This window comes from Molossus molossus, unplaced genomic scaffold, assembly GCF_014108415.1.
Source record: "Molossus molossus isolate mMolMol1 unplaced genomic scaffold, mMolMol1.p scaffold_m16_p_5, whole genome shotgun sequence".
NCBI classification, from domain to species: domain Eukaryota; kingdom Metazoa; phylum Chordata; class Mammalia; order Chiroptera; family Molossidae; genus Molossus; species Molossus molossus.
In genome coordinates this window covers 42,869,576-42,891,486 of record NW_023425388.1, presented here as the reverse complement: position 1 = coordinate 42,891,486, position 21,911 = coordinate 42,869,576, and the positions used below count along the sequence as shown (strand labels likewise).

The 21,911-nt window shown below is 36.5% G+C and overlaps 1 protein-coding gene across 6 annotated transcripts in view; it reads left to right on the top strand.

Annotated features, from left to right (window-relative positions):
* TBL1XR1 (TBL1X receptor 1) overlaps positions 1-21,911 on the top strand; it is a 159,039-nt gene that overhangs the window by 72,438 nt on the left and 64,690 nt on the right. For 5 of the 6 annotated variants that reach the window (XM_036243056.1, XM_036243048.1, XM_036243053.1 and 2 more), the window contains exon 2: positions 11,699-11,774. The gene's annotated coding sequence lies outside the window, so the exon portion shown is untranslated. Of the gene's footprint in view, positions 1-6,716; positions 6,935-11,698; positions 11,775-21,911 lie in introns of those variants that run through there. The other variant, XM_036243049.1, reaches the window with a different exon arrangement.

The window sequence follows — 21,911 nt, the reverse complement described above, 5'->3', positions numbered from 1 at the left end:
GGAACCGAACCCGGGTCTCTCCGGACCGCAGGCCGACGCTCTAACCGCTGAGCCAAACTGGCCAGGGCCTGTTCTACTTCTTTTTATGCAGTTCTTTGTCTTCCTTCCCAGTTCCTCTGCTCCAGCCTAAGGTTATCAATGGGATCAAAATCAAATCACATATCCGAAAGAGCAAAACTAAGGAAATGCCTTTTAACAGCAACCGTTGTATTTTAAAATTTGCACCTGCATTTGTAACAGGGTAGCACTGTGTTAAAAATCTTTTAAAAATGTTTTAAGAAGATGCAGTGGTTATGATCATATGTTTGGGTCATATAATATTTCAGAGATAAGTGGTTAAATAATTGGTCATAGTTCTTTTTCTTTACCCTTTGAACACAAATTATACTTCCAGTATTCTGAATTTCAGATATAGTTTGCATTTGTCTTCATTTTTCCTGAAATTGATTTTAGGAGGGAGTGAAAAGCAACCCAGTAATTTTTGGTATTGAGTTTTATAATATCTGTGTGAATAAGGTCTTAACTAATCTTTTTGTGAGAGGGATAGATATTACCTTGTTTTCCGTGCTTTATTCTAGGCATCTAGTGTTATAAAACTGAATAAGGAATCTTTTAAGATACATATCTTTTATTGAAGGGAGAAAGGCATATTGGAACAAATATCTGCAATAGTGGTAGAGCATGGGTAGGACTTAGAATTAGACGATCTAAAATTTAGCTAGAGGATACAGCATATCCAAAGTCATGACGGTATGGGGGGTTTGGAGGACTAAAAACATGTTTGTAAGGTAACACCCCAGAGATAGAATGTGATGGTGTTAGGCAGTTGATTAGCCGAAGGACGTGAAGGAGGTTAAAGAGTGATTAATTTTAGCTTGGGTGAGTGGAGAGGATGGAGTGATGCACAGAGGTAGAGAATATAGAAAGAGGAGTAAGTTTGGAGTGGGAGATGAACTAAGTTTATACATAATAAATTTGAAATGCTTTGGGGACAGCTATGGTGATAAGAGTGAGGAAGAAACTTCTTTATCCTCAAGGTTCTTTCAAATGGTGTAATAATTAAATCTGCATGAGACAGATTATCAAGAGAAAATAACCAAATTTCATTACATACATATGCCTGGGAACCCCACATACACAGTATCAGAGACCCACATGCATGAGAGGTTCAATGACAGGGTTAAAACAAGGTGCACGGGGCATTCTGAGCTATGGGTGAGATGATGCCTTAGGCTTGAGAGGGGATGGAGGTCATTGCAAGAGATAACAGCCGAAATTCAGTAATCTGTAGTTTGCCTTGCCATAGATAGGAGTAAGGCCCCTAATTTAAATTCTTTAAGGGAGAGGTAAAGTTTCTCAGGAGCCCCAGGGTCTTGATTGCCTTCAGCTCAAAATAATCTACATACCAAAGTTTCAGAGCCCTGTTCTGAACCCCTACAGGGAGAAGGATGTCCAACTGGCTTCAAGTTACAGGAGACCACTATTTTAAGCAAACCAGTGGAGAGGCGGGAAGTTGCTGTTTGTTGTTTTATTCCATTTTCCTTAGTGTGAGGAATTTCTTCAGGCTTGTGGCCTCAGTGGGAAATGGCTGTGCAGGAGTACCTTGCTTCAGTAGGAGGACGCGCTGCACCTGTTCCTGTTCTCGGGAAAGCAAAGGCTTCCCTGGCCGCCTCCTACCAGGGTGGCCCCTTCTCCCCAGTGTCTGTATTTCCTAGGTCTTCCTCTAGCTGTAAGAAAGGCTGGGAAAGTGAGTATTTATCTGGACACATTGTTGCTTTGAGCAAAATTGGGATTATGTAAGCAAGAAGGCAAGCTGTTATGTAAACGAATAACTAAGCAGTGACCCAACAAAGAAACCCACTATTGCTTCTTTCACTTCAAAATTTAAAAAGAAGAAAGCTGGATTTTCAGATAATCACTTTTGGGCTGCATGGATATTACAAGTAATTTGGACTTTAGACTTAATAAAAATTGCAGGGGAAGGGTGTTGAGTGTGTACAAGGGGCCCGTGTAAATTGATATTTTTTACAAAGAAGAGTTGACAAAATTTAATGGTTGATATGACTGACAGAGGAGACAGAGGGAAGAGTCAGGGATGACATTTAGGCTGCTGACTTGGGTAGTGAAGATTAAGCCATAAGCAGCACAAGTAGTTGCTCCAGCAATGGCTGTAGTGCTTTTGTGCCTTCTGACACTTTGGTAAACTTCCAAAAGTAGGAGGATTATGCATTCTGAAATTTCAGGCTCTCTTATGAATACTGATTATGCAAATTAAATAAATTTAACCATACTCCCATTCAATGAAGTTCCTAATTTCTGTATGTATCAGGGTTTGTTTTTGTTTAAATTCTCACCTGAGGATATTTTTCTATTTATATTCAGATAGAGAGGGATGGGGGTGGGGTGGGACCTTGACTGGTTGCCACCCGCATGACCCCAACCGGGGATGCAGACGAACTGCAACCAAGGTACGTGCCCTTGGCTGGAATCAAACTGGAGACTCACTGGTCTGCGGGCTGACACTCTAACACTGAGCCAATTTTTTTTTTTTTTTTTTATATCCTCGCCTGAGGACATTTTTCCTTTTTTTTTTTTGTTCAGATAGAGTGGGAGGGAGAGAGAGGAAGAGAGAGAGAGAGAAACATCGACGTGAAAGGGACACACCGAGTGGCTGCCACCTGCCCGACCAACTAGGGCCGGGGACAAACTGCAACCGAGGTACATGCCCTTAGCGGGAACCGAACCCAGGTCTCTCTGGACCGCAGGCTGACTCTCCAACCGCTGAGCCAAACCGGCCAGGGCTGAGCTAAACCGGCCAGGGCTGAGCCAATTTTTTTTAAAGAAAACAATTACATCTACATAGTACTTCAAGAACTAGTTGTATGAAACACTCTAGGTCAAACGTATTTAGAAGCTGGGTAGGGGAGGGTAGCAAAAACGTAGTATTTATTGGTTGGTAGACTTAAACTGTCCTCTGGGGCTGCCCACAATCCTTACTGTACTGACTCCATCTTACCTTTGCAGTAAGAGACTACAGATATAAATCTTTTTCTCCTAAGTAAAATGATATTTGCATTAAAAATTCTTGATCATGTTAGAATAAGAAAACTCTTTTTGGAAATAAGGCCTTTGAAGAGAGGCACAGAAGACCTAGAGGAGGAGAGTGGTTAAGAATTTAACCTGGCACCTAATGACCACTTCTCTAAGCCTTAGTTAACCTGTTTTTGAAACAGAGACAATAATGCCTGCTGTACAAACTTGTTGTGAAATTTAAATGATACCAAGTGCACAAGCAATGCAGAGGTCAAAAATTATTTCATTACTTCCGGTAAGAATATTTAACCTGGGACTCAATTTCTTTATGAACTTGACTTTTTGTTTTTTAATTTATTTAACCTTCAGATCATCGAAACAGGTTTTCTATGCTACTTTAAGATATTATTTTCTTAGTTTGGTTTTATGTCTATGTTGCCTTATTTTTTAGAAGATAGATATTTTCTTCTTTCCTTTGAGTGCCTATTTTTTTGTGAGCCTAGTTTTTATTTTTTAAAAAGCTTCGAAGGATATAAGAGATCAACCCAGTCATACTTAGTCACTGCTTACAGGGGATGAACCAGTTCCATAGACGCCTAAATAATAGGCCCAAGACCCTGGCATCCTAGAGGCAGAGTAGGATGAAGGCCCAGGTCTGTTTTGAGGAAAGGGTTTAGCAAACCTTTTCTCCTTATATGGTTAAATGACCTTGGTTTAATTTTTAGCTGTGGTTCATTTGAAACATAAAGGTGGAATATAAGCAATATTACTAGCCAACATGGGGCATGGCAAAGTGGTCCTTAACTTGTGAACTGCATCTGAGTGGGAATGAACACCTGGTGGGAAGGTTTGGGGCATTCTTATAACTGAGCATATCTCTTGATGGGGGTTGGGTCCCCTGGAAGCTACACACGTGAGACTCATAAAATGATATTAGTTCATTTCCTCTGTGGAGTTTGGGGATTCTGAGCTAGGGTAGCTTCTGCACCCTTCTGTGGGTTCTTGCCCAATTGTACCTGAGTAATCACGAGGTGGCAGGAGAGAGGTGTACAAAGACTGCTGGGTTGCATGTTCTATTGACCTGTCTGGCCTGATACTAACTACCTTGATATCCTTCCTGTCCTACATTCTTCAGAGTAAACAGGTTACAGGTGTGACCTACTTAGATTTTTGTGAGTTCCTCCTAGTTGAGTCTGACTCATCAAAGTAATAGTCTTTTCATCTGATCGATTAACCAAGACTTGAGCTGGAGAGGCCAGTGAACAATCACAATACATTTTCATCTTCTTTGTGGGAAAGATATTTCCATGTTATTTCCCCTCTTAGAAGGAAGAGGTAAGATTTTGTTGCAACTCCCCTATCTTCAAAAATTCCTCTGTCAATCTCATTAGTGCTCATTGGAATCCAGAATTATGTTTTAGGTATGATAGAAGCTACAATTTATAAAGATGCTATTATTATTTTTTCCAGGAATTTATAATAGAAGGTGTTGAAAATTTTTTTTAGCCCTGAATGGTTTGGCTCAGTGGTTAATATGTTGGCCTGCAGACCAAAGAGTCTTGGGTTTCATTCCAGTCAAGGGCTCATGCCTCAGTTGCGGTTTGATTTCTGGCCCTGGTCAGGGTCGTGTGGGTGGCAACCAATCGATGTGTGTCTCTATCATATCGATGCCCCCCCCCCCCAATCTGAAAATCAGTGGAGAAATATTCTCTGGTGAGGATTAAAAAAATAAATTTTTTTTCATGATATTGTTCCAGCTTAGTGCATTTTCACAAACTAGTTCCACTTTTCTCCTGTTTATGTTTGCTCTACTAGAGATTATTGAACACAGGGGAAAAAAGAAACAGAGAAGACCAGAGGTTCTTAAGCATTTGAAGAAGTATTGATCTCTGTCCACTTTTGGGTTTTGTTATTTTTACCTAAGTATTTTAAGGTAGTAACAGTAGGTAAATAAACGTATGTAGTACTAGGCACAGTATAAGCATTTGCTGTATATTTAAACACTGAATCTGTTGTCTACACTTAGTATGACTTAAATGACCAGACATTTCATTTCAGTGGTATTTTTGTTTTTCAGTATCATGTATCTTGAAAAAGTTGAAAGCTTTTTGATGTTAACTTTGTAAGAATGCTTGTATGAAAAGTCTGGGCAACATTTATGGAAGTTTCTCTTATTTAGCATATCTTCTCTTTCACACTGATAACTTTTCTGATGATCTCCATAAAAGTACAGGCTAAATATATAAATAAGCCTGTCATTTATAATGTTTGATATCTATCCTAGGGATTATAGCTTTATAATGTATAGGAAATACAGGATATAGGCAAGAACAGATATTTCAGAGATGTTGAATTGAAACATAAATGACCTATTTTGTAAATGTGGGTGTTCTGGGAATGGTTTCCAACACTAAGATGACAACATCAACATCAGGCACACCTTCATCCACAGTTGCCTGCACACAGCACATAGAATATACACTAGTTTCCTGACATCTTGCCAGCTCTCATTTGAAATGCAAACCAGTTCTGAGCATTTTACATCACTGCAGCCTGGAGGCACTAACTCCTCCTAATACTGAATTCTGCTGGAGTTCAAACTCTTTTTACTTATATATTTTAGTAAATTTTGTTCTGTTGTTGATAAACTTTTAATATTAACAATGTTTAATAGAGAGGTTAATTAAACCTTTTTTTCCTTCGCTTCTTCCTCTCCACAGTTCTGTTTATTGCAGGATAAATCTTACAGTCAGTTAAAGAAAAAAAGAAAAACCCTACTATAGAACCTGGCTTCAAGATAAACATAGGCTTTAAATTACATTACTCCCTGGCCTCCTGAAGAAGAATCTAGGTTCTGAAGATGGCAGAGAAATATTGAAGTTTTAATATTCTTTTTTGATCGAACCTCATTATTATACATAGTGCCACATAAGATAATAAATTTGAATGCTTTAGAAAATTTTCTTTCCATATAATGGTTATATAGTTTTAGTAGAGAATACTTGAATAATTTTTTTTACTTGATGTTACTTAAAAAAAATCTTTACCTCATTTAACCTAAAAGCTTCATCCTGGATCTATAGAAGTTTGGGTGGCCTTGGGAATTACTTCATGGCCAACAAAATATTGCCTGTTGCCCTTTTGTGTGTTAATGCATAAAGTTTTTTTTTTTTTTAATCCTCATCCGAGGACATTTTTCCATTTTTTGTTCAGATAGAGTGGGAGGGTGAGAGAGGAAGAGACAGAGAGAGAGAGAGAAACATTGATGTGAAAGGGACACATCAGGTGGCTGCCTCCCGCATGACCCAACCAGGGGCCGGGGACAAACTGCAACTGAGGTACATGCCCTTAGCGGGAACCAAACCCGGTTCTCTCTGGACCGCAGGCTGACGCTCTAACCACTGAGCCAAACTGGCCAGGGCTGTGGATCAAGTTTTATTGGAAACAGTAGCGCCCATTCATTTATGTATTGTCTCTGGCTGCTTTGCACCATAATATCAGAGTTGTATACCAGTGATAGACCAGGTAGCCTGCAAGACAGAAAATACTTTCTGGCCATAGTTTGTGAACCCGTAGATCATTGCATAGCCATGGCTGAAAAGTGGGATGGAGCAGTTTTGTTCATCTGGTCTCAGTCAGTGCTTTATTATAATTTGGGTGGTGGCATGGAGAAAAGGAGTGTTTTTGTATTGAGGTAAATAATTACCTAAAAAGGTTGTCTTTTTTCTTTTCATGACCCCTGAAAACGGGGAAGGAGGTGAGCATGAGCCTCTATCCCCCTGTGCTTGTGTGTCCTGAGTGTCTCAGGGAGACCACACAGCTTGTATTTGCTGGTTTAAATATTTCATTTTTAATTTGGTGGAAAAGCTGAATTGGAAACAATTTGGCAAATCAACATCAGGTGAGAATTTGGCATCTTTTTATAATTATGAATATGTTGTATGTTTTCTAGTATACTTAGAATAAATTGTGCTGTCCTTGATTTCTTTAAAGAATGGGTATTTCTGACAGCCACTTTAAACATGATAGTTAAGTGAGCAATTTGTTTTAACTTACTGAAGGTAAAGCATTTTTTTATACTGTCTAGATTACATCAATTGTAGAAATATGAAGTCAGAGCAACCAGTTTTTAGGTTTTTCATGTGAAAATCTGTAAAGAAATAAATACTCTCTTTAAAGACACATAAGGATTACTCTTTTGAATCTTTCAGTAGTAGATAGAAATAATAACATTTTAAAATTTTGGACCCTGCACTTAGCTTAATATAAATATTTTTTCTTTTTGTGTCTAAAGTACTTCTGAATGACAATTTTCATTTTATTAATCATCTGCTGGCATGTTTTTAGTTTTAAAAAAGTTAGGAAACTTACTCCTTTTTATTACAAAGTTAAAGTTGAAGACAATTTTTTCAAGCGTGATTGACAGACTCTGCTTCAGTGAGAGACCAGGTGTGTGCATTGTCACTCTGTGTGGTTACACTACTGTGTTCGGACACGGTCCCAAATTGTTATAGTTTAAAAGTAGTGTCGATTACTCTTTTCTTTGAGTAGTTGTGCTATTATGTTAACTCACAAAAGAATAAATAAAATGACACTACAGTGACCGGGACACACAGCACAGCAGACGGTGAACGGGCAGTTTGTGTCTGGCACAGAAGTGCACAGCCAAAGAGACAAGTGGGTGCTGACATCCAGCCACACTGTCAGCCCGGCCGCTTCCCTCGGACAGGACTGTGTCTTCACAGAGGAAAGGGCCCCTTTTCACGTCTGTGCATTATTTGAAAATGATTGCCTTTGAATACTATGCCAGGCATTGTTTAGCACTTTATAAATACTGTTATTCAACTCTCATAATTTATTTTATTGATGAAAGAACTAAGGCACCAGGAGGTGAAGTAACGCTAGTCTTAGGCCTTGGTTGGGAGTGAAATCCAGCTGTGAGGCTCCACAGATCAGGCTCTGAACCTCTGTACTGAAACATGGCTTTGCTTTTTTTCTGATTTGTCCTGCTGGAGTCTACTTTGCACAAAGCTGCCATAGATGCTATTGGTGGCCCTACTGTGATAGCACATTAGAATGCCGAGTTGGAAGGAATCAGACAGGGCACAAATACAGCCCCATATATATCACGATAATAACTGTCTTACCAAATGATAGATCTTGGTTTTGTTTGAACATTTCCATTGATTTGTGTAACAGTTTTTCATTATATTGAGAAGAAAAAACTATCTCCCTGTAATTTCTACCTACTACTTACACTTTTGTCACACATAGTTCATTCTCATTTGGTCTTTATGTAGGTACCAGCAATGTTCCTTTGTGTTCTTTTATTATGGTAACTCCCCTGTTCTGTGGTCTTACTGGGTCTCTTACTGTCTCAGAAGTCCTCATTATTACTGTTCATCCTTTTCTAATTCATTTTTGGGGAAGGGGATTGAGTTTATCTTTTGTTTCTTATTGTTAATCTTAAAATCAAATTAATAAAATATTTAATTTACTCAACATAGTATGTTTCCCACTCTCGTTCTGAGAACACTCCCACTCACTTTGCAATGCTAATACTTGAAGGAAGTGATCCTTTTGGGCCTCATCACCCTAATAGGTTAATAATAGAGTCTGACTAGTAAAATCGCCCCATTCTTCCCTTTCCTACGGCATATTCCAGTGAGTCTCAACTTTCATTGGAATCACATGGGGAAGCTTGAGAATGCAACTGATGTGCAGATTCTACCCTAGACCAATTTCATTGGAGTCAGGGACCCAGTATGTCACAGTTAGGTTAGAGTCTGGAACCAGAGACCCAGCGTCCCTGAGAGAGCTGTTTTCTTTCTGCTGGGAGTGTATTGTTCAGCAGAATAGTTTTTGTGTTGTCCTAGCTTAATTAGCTATTCTTGAATAGCTAATATCTTGATTCAGATGTTTAGCCCCTGGGAAGAGTGAGAAACCCAAAAAGAGCTAAGAATTATGTCAGTTTTTTTGTTTTTTGTTTTTTTAACTTGCTAAGTGCCAAGGTATTGCCTATGTTGTATTAAGCAATTTTGGAGAAGGCAAAGCTTGATTTTTAATCTCATTTCATGCATCCTTATGCTATTCCTACTGCCTCCCGTCACCCCTTTACTTGTTTCTTTCTCCCAAACTACTGTTTTTCTTTTTGTAAATCCTCCCCCTCCCGGGGATATTTTTCCATTTATTTTTAGATGGGGATGGTGTTGGGGGAGAAACACCATTGTGAGAGACACATGTCAATTGGTTGCCTCCTGCACGAACCCACCCAGGACCTGGGACTGAACTGAACTGAAACCAAGAAGGTACGTGCCCTTGACCGGAATCGAAACCGAGACTCTGGTTCTTGGACCAACGCTCTAACCCCTGAGCAAAACTGGCCAGGGCCTCCCAAAGTACCATGGGCTGTCAGAGAGAGAGGGGAGAGGGGGAGAGGGGAGAGAGGAGAGAGACATCATAACATGAGGAATTATATTAAAGGGTCATGGCATTAGAAGGAAGGTTGAGAACCACTGCTTTAGAGGCTTTGATGAATGCATAGTATATTAGAGATTGTCATGTTGAAGAAGGCAATTAAAAGACTTTTGTGAAATGGATCAGTGGACTTGAGAAGATTCAGTTGAAACCTTAATTTACAAATATATATATGTTTTTGGGGAGGGAGGAATCAGTGGGGGGAAAAGGAGAAACATCTGTAACAAAAATTAATAAAAAAAATAAAAAATATATATTTTTTTAGTTGAAGGTAAAAATCTCTTTGTTTATTGCATTTTCAATCATGTGATATGCAGTTGAATTGGAACTTTATCTGTGACTTTTATTTTGCCCAGAAGTTTATGTAATAATAAATCTTTCTAAACAAATTAGCTATGACAGTAATCATTATGTTTTTCTTTTAATTCTTGGGATGATTTCCCCAAATTTAAATAATTTATTTGTATCTTTTATTTCTAAATGATACCAAGGACACTTTCTTGAATTTGCTACTGGCCACTAGGTTCTAGATTAGATTATGCCACAATTTTAAATTATAAGCAACTGTCAGTTTATACCTTTTCTTAGGGAAAGGGCCTGTAATCCATTAGCTTTTCAAAAAGATCTACAAATCAAATAAATTTACACCCAAAGTCTTTATAGAGTATAGTATGTTTGAAGATCAGTCAAAATATACTGTTGAACTACTTTATAGGATTTTTGCATATTAAAAATCTTAATTATGTGTAGGTGCTAGATTTTGGAAGATGAGTCGACAGTGTCTGTTTCTGTGCTGAAAGCCTTTTCTAAAATTAATTTTTTTCTTTTAGGTAAAATGTTCTGAAATGTAGATTTTAAAAGCACAGCTTTTTGCTTAGAAGTAAAACCAAAACCTACAAACATTCATTTCATTACAGGTCTAGTGTATGTAGAACAAAGTAGTTCCTAGTTTTATGCTGATTTTATAATGTGATTATATGCCTCTGTGTGTGTGTGTGTTTTTCTTTCTTTGTTTATCTTCACCGGAGCATATTTTTTCCGTTTTAGAGAGAGTGGAAGGGAGGCAATCAGCACAAATAAGAGTTCCAGTCCATTAAAGATAAAGTCTGAGGGGAGCAGACTTCAAGGGATTACATTCTTTGAGTTATTCAGTGTATTTACTCAGTTCTTTCGTTTGGTGTTAACTGACTTGATTTACCTGTTGGGTGTATGAGATAAAGCTCCTGCATTCCTTTCTGTGCCACCAGCTTGTACTCTTACAGAAAATTGTACTCTGCTCTAGCATAGGATGGAACCTGCACTGGTCAGTGTCTCCCCAGAGTCACCACTCAGGGTGTATGAAAACCATTTGTATATTTACAAAAAAGGTTCATGGAAGATAATGTGCTGTGGCTTAGCAATCGAGATGACTGTGTATACTCTATAAAATATAAACTGAAGAGATTAAAGTTTAATAAGATTTTTTTGTTTTAATCCTCACACAAGGATATTTTTCTATTTATCTTCAGAGAGAGGGGGAGAGAGGGAGAGAGAGGGAGAGAAACATCGATGTGAGAGGGACACATCACCTAGTTGCCTCAGGGCCAGGACGAACCACAACTGTGGCACATGCCCTTGACTGGAATTGAACCTGCGACTCTCTGGGCCGCAGGTCAACACTCTAACCACTGAGATAAACTGGCCAGGGCAAAGTTTAATAAGTTTTCATTGAAATGGTTTCAAAACCAATAATGTATTTTTCTCTCTCTCTTTTTTTTTTTTCCCTTTATTGATTTTTAGAAAGAGGAATGGAGAGGGAGAGAGAGAACATTGATTGGCCGCTTCCTGCACGCCCCCCTCTGGGGATTTGGCCCACAACCTGGGCATGTGCCCTGACTAGGACTTGAACTGGCAACTTCTTGGTGCATGGGTCAGTTTGTGCAGATTCATCTCTTGAGTCTCATTTTGTTCATTGGTCATGATTTTAGGGGTGTTGTGAAGGTTCAGTGCCTGCCTTCTGTTAATGCAGTCAGAAGTTGTTGCTACTGTTTATGTTAGCGATCGGTTAGGGGGGGAAAGATAAGTCACTGGTAGAGATCTTAAAGACATAAATGAAGACTATTTCGTACATGTAGAATTTGACATGAGGAATCTTTTAAACTGAATTTGTTTTAGGGTGCACTGAATATATTACTTTCCTTTTTCTCAGTGTCAGCAAACAGCATCTTGTGATTGGCGGTACCGGATATTCAGTTGTCCATCCCTACATCAATGCACTGCCAATGGTAAGAACTCCTCCCACTCTGAATGTTAGTGCGTTTTAATTGCTTTGTTTAGTATTCATTGATTTTTTTAGGAATCTATTAAAGATTTTGAAAGTTTCTCACAATCTCACACATACATGTGTTCCTAAACTAAAGAAATGTGTTTTTTTTTTTCCAAATATGTCATTTAAGGTACTTAAAATATTTTTTGATTGCTTAGTATAAAAAAATAAAAAGGCAGACTTTGAAGATAGGTGTAATAACCTCTTGGTTATGCTTATCAGGATGAAAAGTATTATGTAGTAATAATGCTGTATTTTAACCAGTAGACTATTTTGTGAATAGAATTTTCATGTTAAATTTAAGTAATAATGGCAGTTAATAGCTCATATTTTTGTCTATCATCTTATAGCTCAAGTTTTTGCACATTGTATTTATCCTAATATTTACAATTAATGGGGACTTAAAATGACTGAAATTCTACCTGTTTTTATAGGAGAACCATTTTTATCTATTTAAAAATATCATTTAGAAGTCTTTCTCTGTGGAATAAAAACCCATCAACTGTATCATACAGTAGAAGTACCACTGGACTCTGTAGGAGTTGGGATTTGGTTTCTTTCTTGTTTGTGTCTTAGAGGACTTTAGTCAAGTACTCTTATAAAATTTGATAATAGAATTGGAGTAAATTTCTAAAGTTTAACTCTAGCTGTAGACAGAGTGATCTCATCACTATTAGAATTCAGTATGATTCCCTTACAAAAAGTAATTCCATACCTAAATGGTATTGTGTATTTTGGTGATCAATAAATAGCAGGATAATTAATTTTTATTTTTCTTTTTTAGAATTAATTAATATCTTATATTTCAAAATAGTGCAACATAAAAAATTTTAATTACTGTTAATTAAATTTTTACTTTAAGCATTAAATTAGGGAGTTATAGGAGCTGATAAAGGTTTATAGAGTTTTGTGGGGAATGGTAGATGCATCAATATGAAATGAAAACTTACGATTAACTAGATATCTGTGAAAATATTCCTAGATTATTCATTTTAAAGATGGATTTGTCAGTATATTGATAAGAGGAGGATTTCCTTTGTCTAAAAGATCTTTTGGATTCTTAAAAATGACTTCTCTCTCCTACTATGTCCTGTCTCCCTCCTTCCCTCTTTTCCCTTCTCCCAGTAGTTAATGGAGAATGTTGCATAAAAGAGAGTTTTTTTCTGTCTTTACCAAACTTGAAGGACTACATGATTCTTTATTAATTTATTAAGCACTTGCTGGGTTCTTAGGAGTGGTTGGGTGACTCATTAACCATCATTAAATCTGCTACTTCCTCTGGAGCACTACAGAGCTTCTATTGTAAGCAGCTTCTCCATGGTAAATCATCTTTGGCATTTTGGAGTATCTGCCCTTGGCATTTTTGTTTGAAGTTTACATTTGAAACCTGTTAGTTTACTAGGTTGTTGAGTCTTAATTACTTGTGACATTTCTCCCCTGAGAATCAGTTGCACAGGCGATTGGTGTCTGAGATGCAGGTGCCATGCAACGGCTGTCTCTTCTAAGTGCCTGTCCTCAAGTGAAGTTTTAAATATGCTGCTCATAGGCTGTATGTTGTTCTGTTGTGTTTTTGGAACAACTCGTACTGTATTTTAATTCAGATCATCTCACATTTGCCAGTTCTGTTGAAAATCCATGAAAATCATCTTTAAGTCACGATCACAGAAATGTGTGTTTATTTATGTTAGTGTTCTACATATGTGTGTGTATTAGAGATGAAGGACCAGATCACAACAAACTTGCTTATCGTCTGGCTGAGAACACAAAAGCCATTTCTACACATTTGCATGTAATGCTTGTAAACTTATAAATATTGGTCCAGAATGGTGGTTTTCCTATGGCCCTGAGAAATGCCTGTGTTTCAAAAAATAGTGTTCAGGGTTATGCCTGTTCTGTGGAGTATCTCATCTTCTTTTTTCTCTCTGAACATGCCATAAAGGAATGCTTTGTGAGAACCGTTAACTACTACCCCCACTCTCTCCCTCAACTTTGTTCTTGATATAATAACCATGAGGGATTCATAACATTCATTTTCGTCTCTCTTCACTTGCCTAGGTACAAGTTATTTTAACTCTAATTGTACCTTAAATCATCACGATTTACAGCTACTTTCCTATATAAATATTTTATACTACTTTCTATAATCATCTTATTGCATTAATAGAACCCATTGGCCAATAGATGTGTTTTTTAAAATATATTTTTACTGATTTTTTTAGAGAGAGAGAGGGGAAGGGAGAGAGATGGAAATGTCGATGTGAGAAAGAAACATGGATCAGCTACCTCCTGCACGCCCCCTACTGGGGATCGAGCTAAAAACCCTGACTGGGAATCGAACCAGGACCTCTCAGTCCATAGGACAGTGCACAATCCACTGAGCCACAATGGCTGGGCTAGGTGTGTATTGTTGCAACTTTTTATTGTGAAAAATTTTAAACATATGCTAGAGAGAATAGCACAATAAACTTTCAGCGAGCTGCAGTAGTCACCAGTTTTGTGTCATTTAACCATCTTGTTACCATTTATTACCCCCCACACACCTGATTATTTTGAAGCCAACACTTATATCACATGGTTTCATTCATAAATATTTTAGTATATCTATGGAAGAGACAGACTATTTAAAAATATATATCCTAATACCGTTATCATACTTTTAAAAATTGTAGTAAAAACATAAAATGTATCTTAACAATTTTAAGTATGTAGTGTCAACTGTTTTCAAATTATTGTACAACAGATCTCTGGAATTTTTTCATCTTGCAAAACTGAAGTGCTGTACCACTTGCAGCTTCCAGTATCTCTTCCCCAGCCATTAGCAAAAACCAGTTTACTTTGTTTTCATGAGTTTGACTACTTTAACTACCTTATAAGTACAGTATTTCTGTAACTGGCTTACTTAACTTAGCATAATATCATCTAGGTTCATGTATGTAATAGCATGTGACAGGATTTTCCTCTTTTTAAAGGCTGAATCATACTCCATTGTGTGTGTGTATTATATTTCCTTTATTCATCGTCATTGAACATTTGAGTTGCTTGTACCTTTGACTAAGTGAATAATGCTGAGATGAACATGGGTGTGCATATATCTCTCTGAGATCCTGCTTTCCAGTCTTTCTGGCTATATACCTAGAGGTGAGATTGCTGTATCATGTGATAATTCTAGTTTTAATTTTTTGAGGTACCTCCATATTGTTTTCCAAAGTGACTGCACCATTTTATATTCCCAACAATAGAGTTCTGATTTCTCTATGTTCTTGTAATACTTGCTATTTTCTGTGTTTTTTGGTTTTTTTTTTTTTGGATAGTGGGCCTCCTAATAAGTGTGAGGTGTGATGACAGTAATTTCTTAATATCACCATATATCCATTTAGTTTATTTCCTCATCTGCTCATAAATAATGTTTTTGTAAAATCACAACAAAATCCATGTATTACATTTGGTTGGAATGTACAGCTTATGCTTTTAGCTCTTTATTAATTATTTTTTTTTTTTAGGGAAAACCCTGTAAAATTTCCTCATTCTCTATTTTATTAATTGCATTCCTATAGTAAAATGCCTCTCTTTCCCTTGTATATTTTGGTAAATTGGTAGTTAATCTAAAAGCTAAATCTGTTATAGGTTTTTTTCTTTATTTGGAGGGGAGTTATGTGGCATTCTATGAAGAAGCACATAATATTAGGCTTCCCCTATTGTTATATTGTGTGGCCACTGCTGATCATTGCTTTGATCCATTATTTCCATGAGTGTACAGAATGTTGACATCCTAATTGTATCAAGTCTTTATTATCTGTAATACTTCAACAAAGAGAAACTTCTCTCATCAGATACTCAGTTACCCTGTGGTTTGGTTAGCACAGGAAAGGCATACTAAATACTCGTTTCTTTCCTTATTTACTAATTTTCAAAGTACTGAGTTTCCCAGAATCCTGGAAGAGTAGACCAATGAAGATTTTAAGATGTCATTGTGAGCTTGTGGATTTAATTATTTGATTTATTTATTACATGTAGTTTTTATTCTTATTCCTATGGATGCTTACATTTTTTGCCCAAAGGAGCCTTTTGACAGTGACTTTCATAGAAATAAATACTTATTAATGCATTTATTTTGAAATGATACATAAGCATTTACCTTATTTTTTAGATGCTACCCATAGTGTAGAGATGGATATTTATTTCAAAGAACAAACTTTCTCTGCTCTATGTCCTTGCCATGTAACAGGGCAGACATTGTACCAGCACCACCATAATAGTTTCTGTGTGTATATATAAAAGGCAGATTACGCATTCTGAGACACCTTGGCCCTTGCTTGCCATTGTCTCCCATCCCCATGCCCTTTACCTCCACATCTACACCTGAACTGTCTAGTGTGTTAGCCACCAGTCATATGTAGCTGTTGAGCACCTGAAATATTATGACTAGTCATAATTGAGATGTGCTGCAAATGTAGCATGCATGCTGAAACCTGAAGATAATTTTTAAAAAGTAAAAATCTCGATTTCAAAATACTGATTACAAGAAATAATATTTTGATATAATGAGTTACATAAAATTTATTAAAATCAATGGCCATGTTTCTTTAAAATTTTTTCCTGTCTATGGAAAATTTAACATTACTCATATGGTTTGCATTATGGCTTGCATTGTATATCTATTGACACTGTTGTTTTAGACCTTTCTAGTCTCAGCTACCTGACCTGTGTAGTCTGCTTATTTGCCAGAAACAAGTAATTAGCACAGTGAAAACTTGGATAATGCTAAGATCTGGGAAACTAGAATGATCCTTAGAGGGTTTCTAAAATTAGATCATGGGACTACATTACATAGTTAAGTTGTCATTATTTTGCAAACGAGGTACTAGGCTTAGAGAAATGATGCCATATCACGCACTTAGTCAAAGTTACAGAACCAAGACTTGAACCAGATCTCATTTGCAGTCCAGTATTTAAAAAAACAGATTCTGTCATATAAATTGTATTCAATCTGAATATTCTTCAAAGGTTAATCATGAGAGCTTCACAGGACCTCTGGAGGAGATGGAATATTACTAGGATTAAAGCATCTTTGTTAGTGATCTCTAGGCATTTTTGTTAAGAACTAAAGCTGTAAACTGTCAGGAATTTTTAAAATTAAAATTAGACTTTTCCCCCATCTATTTGCATTCTCTTATTCAGAAAGATCAATTATTCGGTGTTAGTTCTCCTTTGTCTACATTTATTATCTTGTCAAATCACCCCCCCCTCCCCCCAAATTTTTTAGTTAAAAATTTTCCATTTGTTTTTTTTTATACTTTCATTTTAAGTGTGTATTTTTACCTTGAGGAGGATGGATAGTAGATGCCTTAATGTCTTTGTTTGATCATTCTCATGTCTGGATCATATCAAGATTGGTATCTGTTATTGCCCTTTTCTTTCAGAATTGTTCAAGTTTTCCTGGTTTTTGTATGTTGAGTAATTTTTTTTATTGTATCTTCTGGGGAGGAAGATTATTTTTCTTCTGATTCAAGAAGGTGATCAGCATGGTTAGGTTTAGACTACAAGTCCATCTCACTCTCTGTGGTGTGAGCAGTGGTTCCAGTGTTTGTTCATTTAATTTTCAAGGCCTTTGCTGAGCTGCTCTGGGCTTGTTCCTCGTGTGTACCACTCAGGATTAGTGTGGGACCCGAACAGTGGCTAATATCTTTAGTTCTCAACATCTTTGCTGCTTTGGGTGTGTTCTTCGTAAATACCTTGGGATGAACTTGGGACTTTGTTAGTTCATACGCAGAGGTACAGGATTCCTTCCTTTAGCTTTCATACTCTCCAGCTCCCAGAGGCCTCTTTTCCTGGTTTAGTTTGGCTCTTTTGATAGAAGGGACTGGCTTAATCAAGCATTTGAGGGGGAAAAAACAACCACCCCAAAATAGGCATGTCAATTGCAGTCTTTAGCCAGTGTGTTCAGAAGAATAATAGGTAGGTATAATTAAAAAATATATATATATTGACCTCCATTAGACAAATCCTTCCACAAACCCTGGCCAGTCTCTGGAAAACGATTGAAATAAACATCATGAGATCACTGGAGAACAAACAAAAACAAGTAGAAACTGGACTAGCCTTGGGTGAGTTTCCTCATCTGGATGGTTTTGCCTGAGGGCAGGGTCCTTGGCTTTGAGGAATAAAAGTTCAGAACTGCAGAGCAGCTGCACAGTAATGGAGATAGTAGGAGGAAGAGGGAGGGAATTCTAGAACCACAGAGGTGGGGTACTGACTACTGTATATAATTTCTGTCAAATATGGGGCTGACCCCTAACCTGGAAACAGTTCAGGTGTCTGTGGACATGAAAATACATAAACACACTATGCTGTCTTTGTACAGCAGAATACTACTGAGCAATGGAAAGGAACAAACCGGTTTTTTATTTTTAAAATATGTTTTATTGATTTTACAGAGAGGGAGGGAAAAGGACACGGACACACACACACACACACACACACACACACACACACATTGAGAGAGAATCATCGATTGGCTGCCTTCTGCATGCCCTCTACTGGGGATCAAGCCCGTACCCTGTTCTCTGACTAGGAATCTGTGAGGCAACCTCTTAGCTCTTGGTGCATGGGACGTCACTGAACCACACTGGTGGGGCAGGAACAAACTATTTATTGATGCCTGTAGCAACTTTGAAACATGCTGAATGAATGTAGCCATACATGAAGCAGGACATGAATCTATGATTCCATTTATATGATGTTCTAAAAACAAAACTATGCAGATTTTATCTGTTTGAGAGATGGGGTGGAGGAAGTAGAACTAATTTATGTTTGAAAAAAGTAGTTGTCATGGCTTAGAACTGGATGCCTGGGTATTGGGAATGGATTAATTGGGAAAGGGCATGTGGGAACTTTCTAGGGCAATGGTAATATACTGCATTCTGTTAGGAAAGTCTGTTCCTTGAGCATATGCATGTGTCAGAATTCTAACATGCATCCATTGTATTTTGTATACATTTTTCTTTAAAAGCAAAACCATATTACTTTGCTATAGTTAATGATAGGAAAGCTGAAGAAAAATGGGGAATTATACTGAGGTTTGGAACTTCTTTCCAAATGCTTCAAAAATTAAGACCAATTAATAGATGTGGGAAAACAAATACAGGGAAATGTTAATTTTAAAACCTTGGTGATGTCTGTGTTAATATTCTCTGTGCAGTTCTTTCAGTTTTTCTGTGTGTGTGCAAATTTTTATAATAAAATATTATAAAGATTCAGGTAGGTAGTATTTCTCTAAATCAGATTCCTCTTGTTAATATGTTGTTTTTAGTGGCTTTCATCAAAATTGATATTTCTTTATATTTGAAAATAGTTTGAGTTGATTAGTGACATATTTCTGCCTGTGCACTGAGCTCTGAACTGTTTAGGATGCAGAAAGATATAGAAATAAAAGCAATAAAAGTGAGAAGACAAAATATATCCACACAATAATTTGATTACTTCAAAGTGACTGACACAGCAAAGGCTCATTAAGGTAATTTATAATACATAAATTCTGAGGGAATGGGTATGTAATTAGAGTGTGCTCAGAGTCAAGTATGATTAATGGAAGATGGAATCCCTGGGGTTGCTTATTTTGAACAAGTTTTGAAAATGCTATTAGAGAAAATTACTAGATTCTCTTTCCATTCTTTTAATTGACCAATTGTCATTTATGAAGTATGGCTTAGGACACATTGTTTGGTGTGTTGTATTCATTTTTCAAAGAAGGAAGGCTGCTTAATTTTTATGCTAGAATTGTTAGCCAGATTGGATGATTATAATTTGTTTCTAAAAATAATCTGTATTTTAGGAATATGATTCACAGTATGTTAACAGGTTGTTGGGTTGAAAAGCAAATAGTTATTGTTCCAGCATTTTGTGGTTCTTTTTTTTAAATTTTGTGGTTCTTTTATAAAGTTCTGAGAGACAGATGTAGTGCTACCAAAACATTGACATAATATTCTATATTAAGTATAACCTTTATAAAATACTAATTTATTTTTTCTCATTTAATTTACCCTTAGGAAATCTATTCTGATAGGCTGAATTTGAAAAAATGTACATATAAGAATAAGTTGTAAGTGGATGAGAATGAGAGAAAAATAAAATTAAAATATAAATTGTAATTATGAGATGTGATATTTTTAACCATTAATTTGGTCATTTTAGTTTCTTTTTATAGCCCATTTTTTTCATTCTCAATCCTGAAATGAGAACGTCCAATAAAAATAAGCAGTTATTGTCCAGCCAGTGTGGCTCAGTGGTTTGGGCATCATCCCATGGACTGAGAGGTCCCAGTTTTGATTCCACGTTGGGGCACATGCCTGAGTTTTGGGCTCAACCCCCCAGTATGGGGCATGCAGGAGGCAGCCAATTGATGTTCTCTCATCCATGTTTCTCTCTCTCTCAAAAAAAAAATCAATGAAAAAAACCCCCCAAAACTAAGGCATTATTAATGTATTTTAGAAAATGAAAAGATATATATAATTACTTGATGTTGTGTTGACTTCATATTTTTCTAGTGATCTAAAATAGTTAGATTTGGACTTAATGTTCATTCTTTTGTCTTTTTATCTTTCCAATGGTTATTGCAATATTAAAAAGAATTACTATTTTTTCATAGGTATTATAAGTTCCTCAAAACAAGAGGGCTGCTATGTTGTATTTAGCTTTAGCCATTTGTAGTGTTCTGGGAATTCTGTGTTACTAATACCTGAGATATTTTGGTCTTTGAGAAAATTGTGTGCTGACTTATGTAAGTAGCGCTTATATAAGTAGTGGAAAGAATTACAGATGTATTTATGTTCTACAGGTAGAAATTTAGTGAGGGATAGTCAATTGGGTGTCATATGACATGCCAACTAGTTATTTTAAAGATCTTGGTATCAGCGTCATCCTGGAGGAGAGTATTTTACCTAAGAAAATACTTAAGTCCTAAACTTTTGCAGGAGCTGTTTCACACTGTACAATATTGGCTAAAAATAATACTACTTATAGTATCTTATCATTGGTAATAGCATTTTTATTAGTAAATAAGCTAATGTTTAATTATCTCTGAAAAAGTTGTGGGGGGTGGGCGAGGTAGAAAATTGCTGAGAACAGCTGATGCTCAGAAATAGAGACTTACAATATGTTCTGCATGCCCATCCTGATTTCTGTTGTTTGCTAGTAAGTTTAAGAATATTTTAGTCAGCTCATTAGGATTATAAATCAAAATACCCAAATTAAAATGGAAAATATATTCAATATAAAGGAAAATCTTGTTTCACAGATTTTGTAGCTCAGACACACATGTATGTCACATCTAGTTTTAGACTAGCCAAGATAAAATTTTATTACCATGAAGTTATTTTTGCCTTTGTTTCTACCAAACACAAATTTTATTAGTGATGCTGAATAACATATTAGGTACTGTATTGCCAAGGTGAAGTGTTCAAATGAATAATTAATGGAATTGTGTGGATGCCAAGTTATTTTATAATCCATTAGGTAATTTGCATAAAACGAGCTTTGAAAAACAAGTTTTTTTTCCTCATTAAATGTTTCATTATATCTTTATATACTTAAAAGATACACATTTCATCCTTTAATTAAAGAGTAGATTTCTGATAGAGTTTTGATTGTTGAGATAGGCTTATTGGTTCTCATGTCCCTGGAGTTTTAATTCTGCTAGGTCAGAACATTAACATAAGCAAAAAATAAATAAATATACGATAGAATATCAGCTGACCTAAGACCTTAAAACTTACAATTCCATTTATCAGACCTTGGAGGATTAGCTGGGACCAGGAAGTTAATTATATTTAGGAAATTACAATTAGGAAACCACCATTTTTTGAGACACCAGAACCTTTCTATTATTTGTTACTGATAGAAGCTTGATTTCTTTCAGTATAGAGTACTTAAACATAATGACACCCTTTTTTTATGTTTCTATGTGTCACCCTGGGGGGGAAGTCATTTATTTCTGTTAGCCTTGTTATCAGAAGGAGAAGCTAGGTTCTATTTTGAGACCTAACTAGAAAAAAAGTATTGCATAGGGATAATACACTTATTAGCAAAGAAGGATATCATA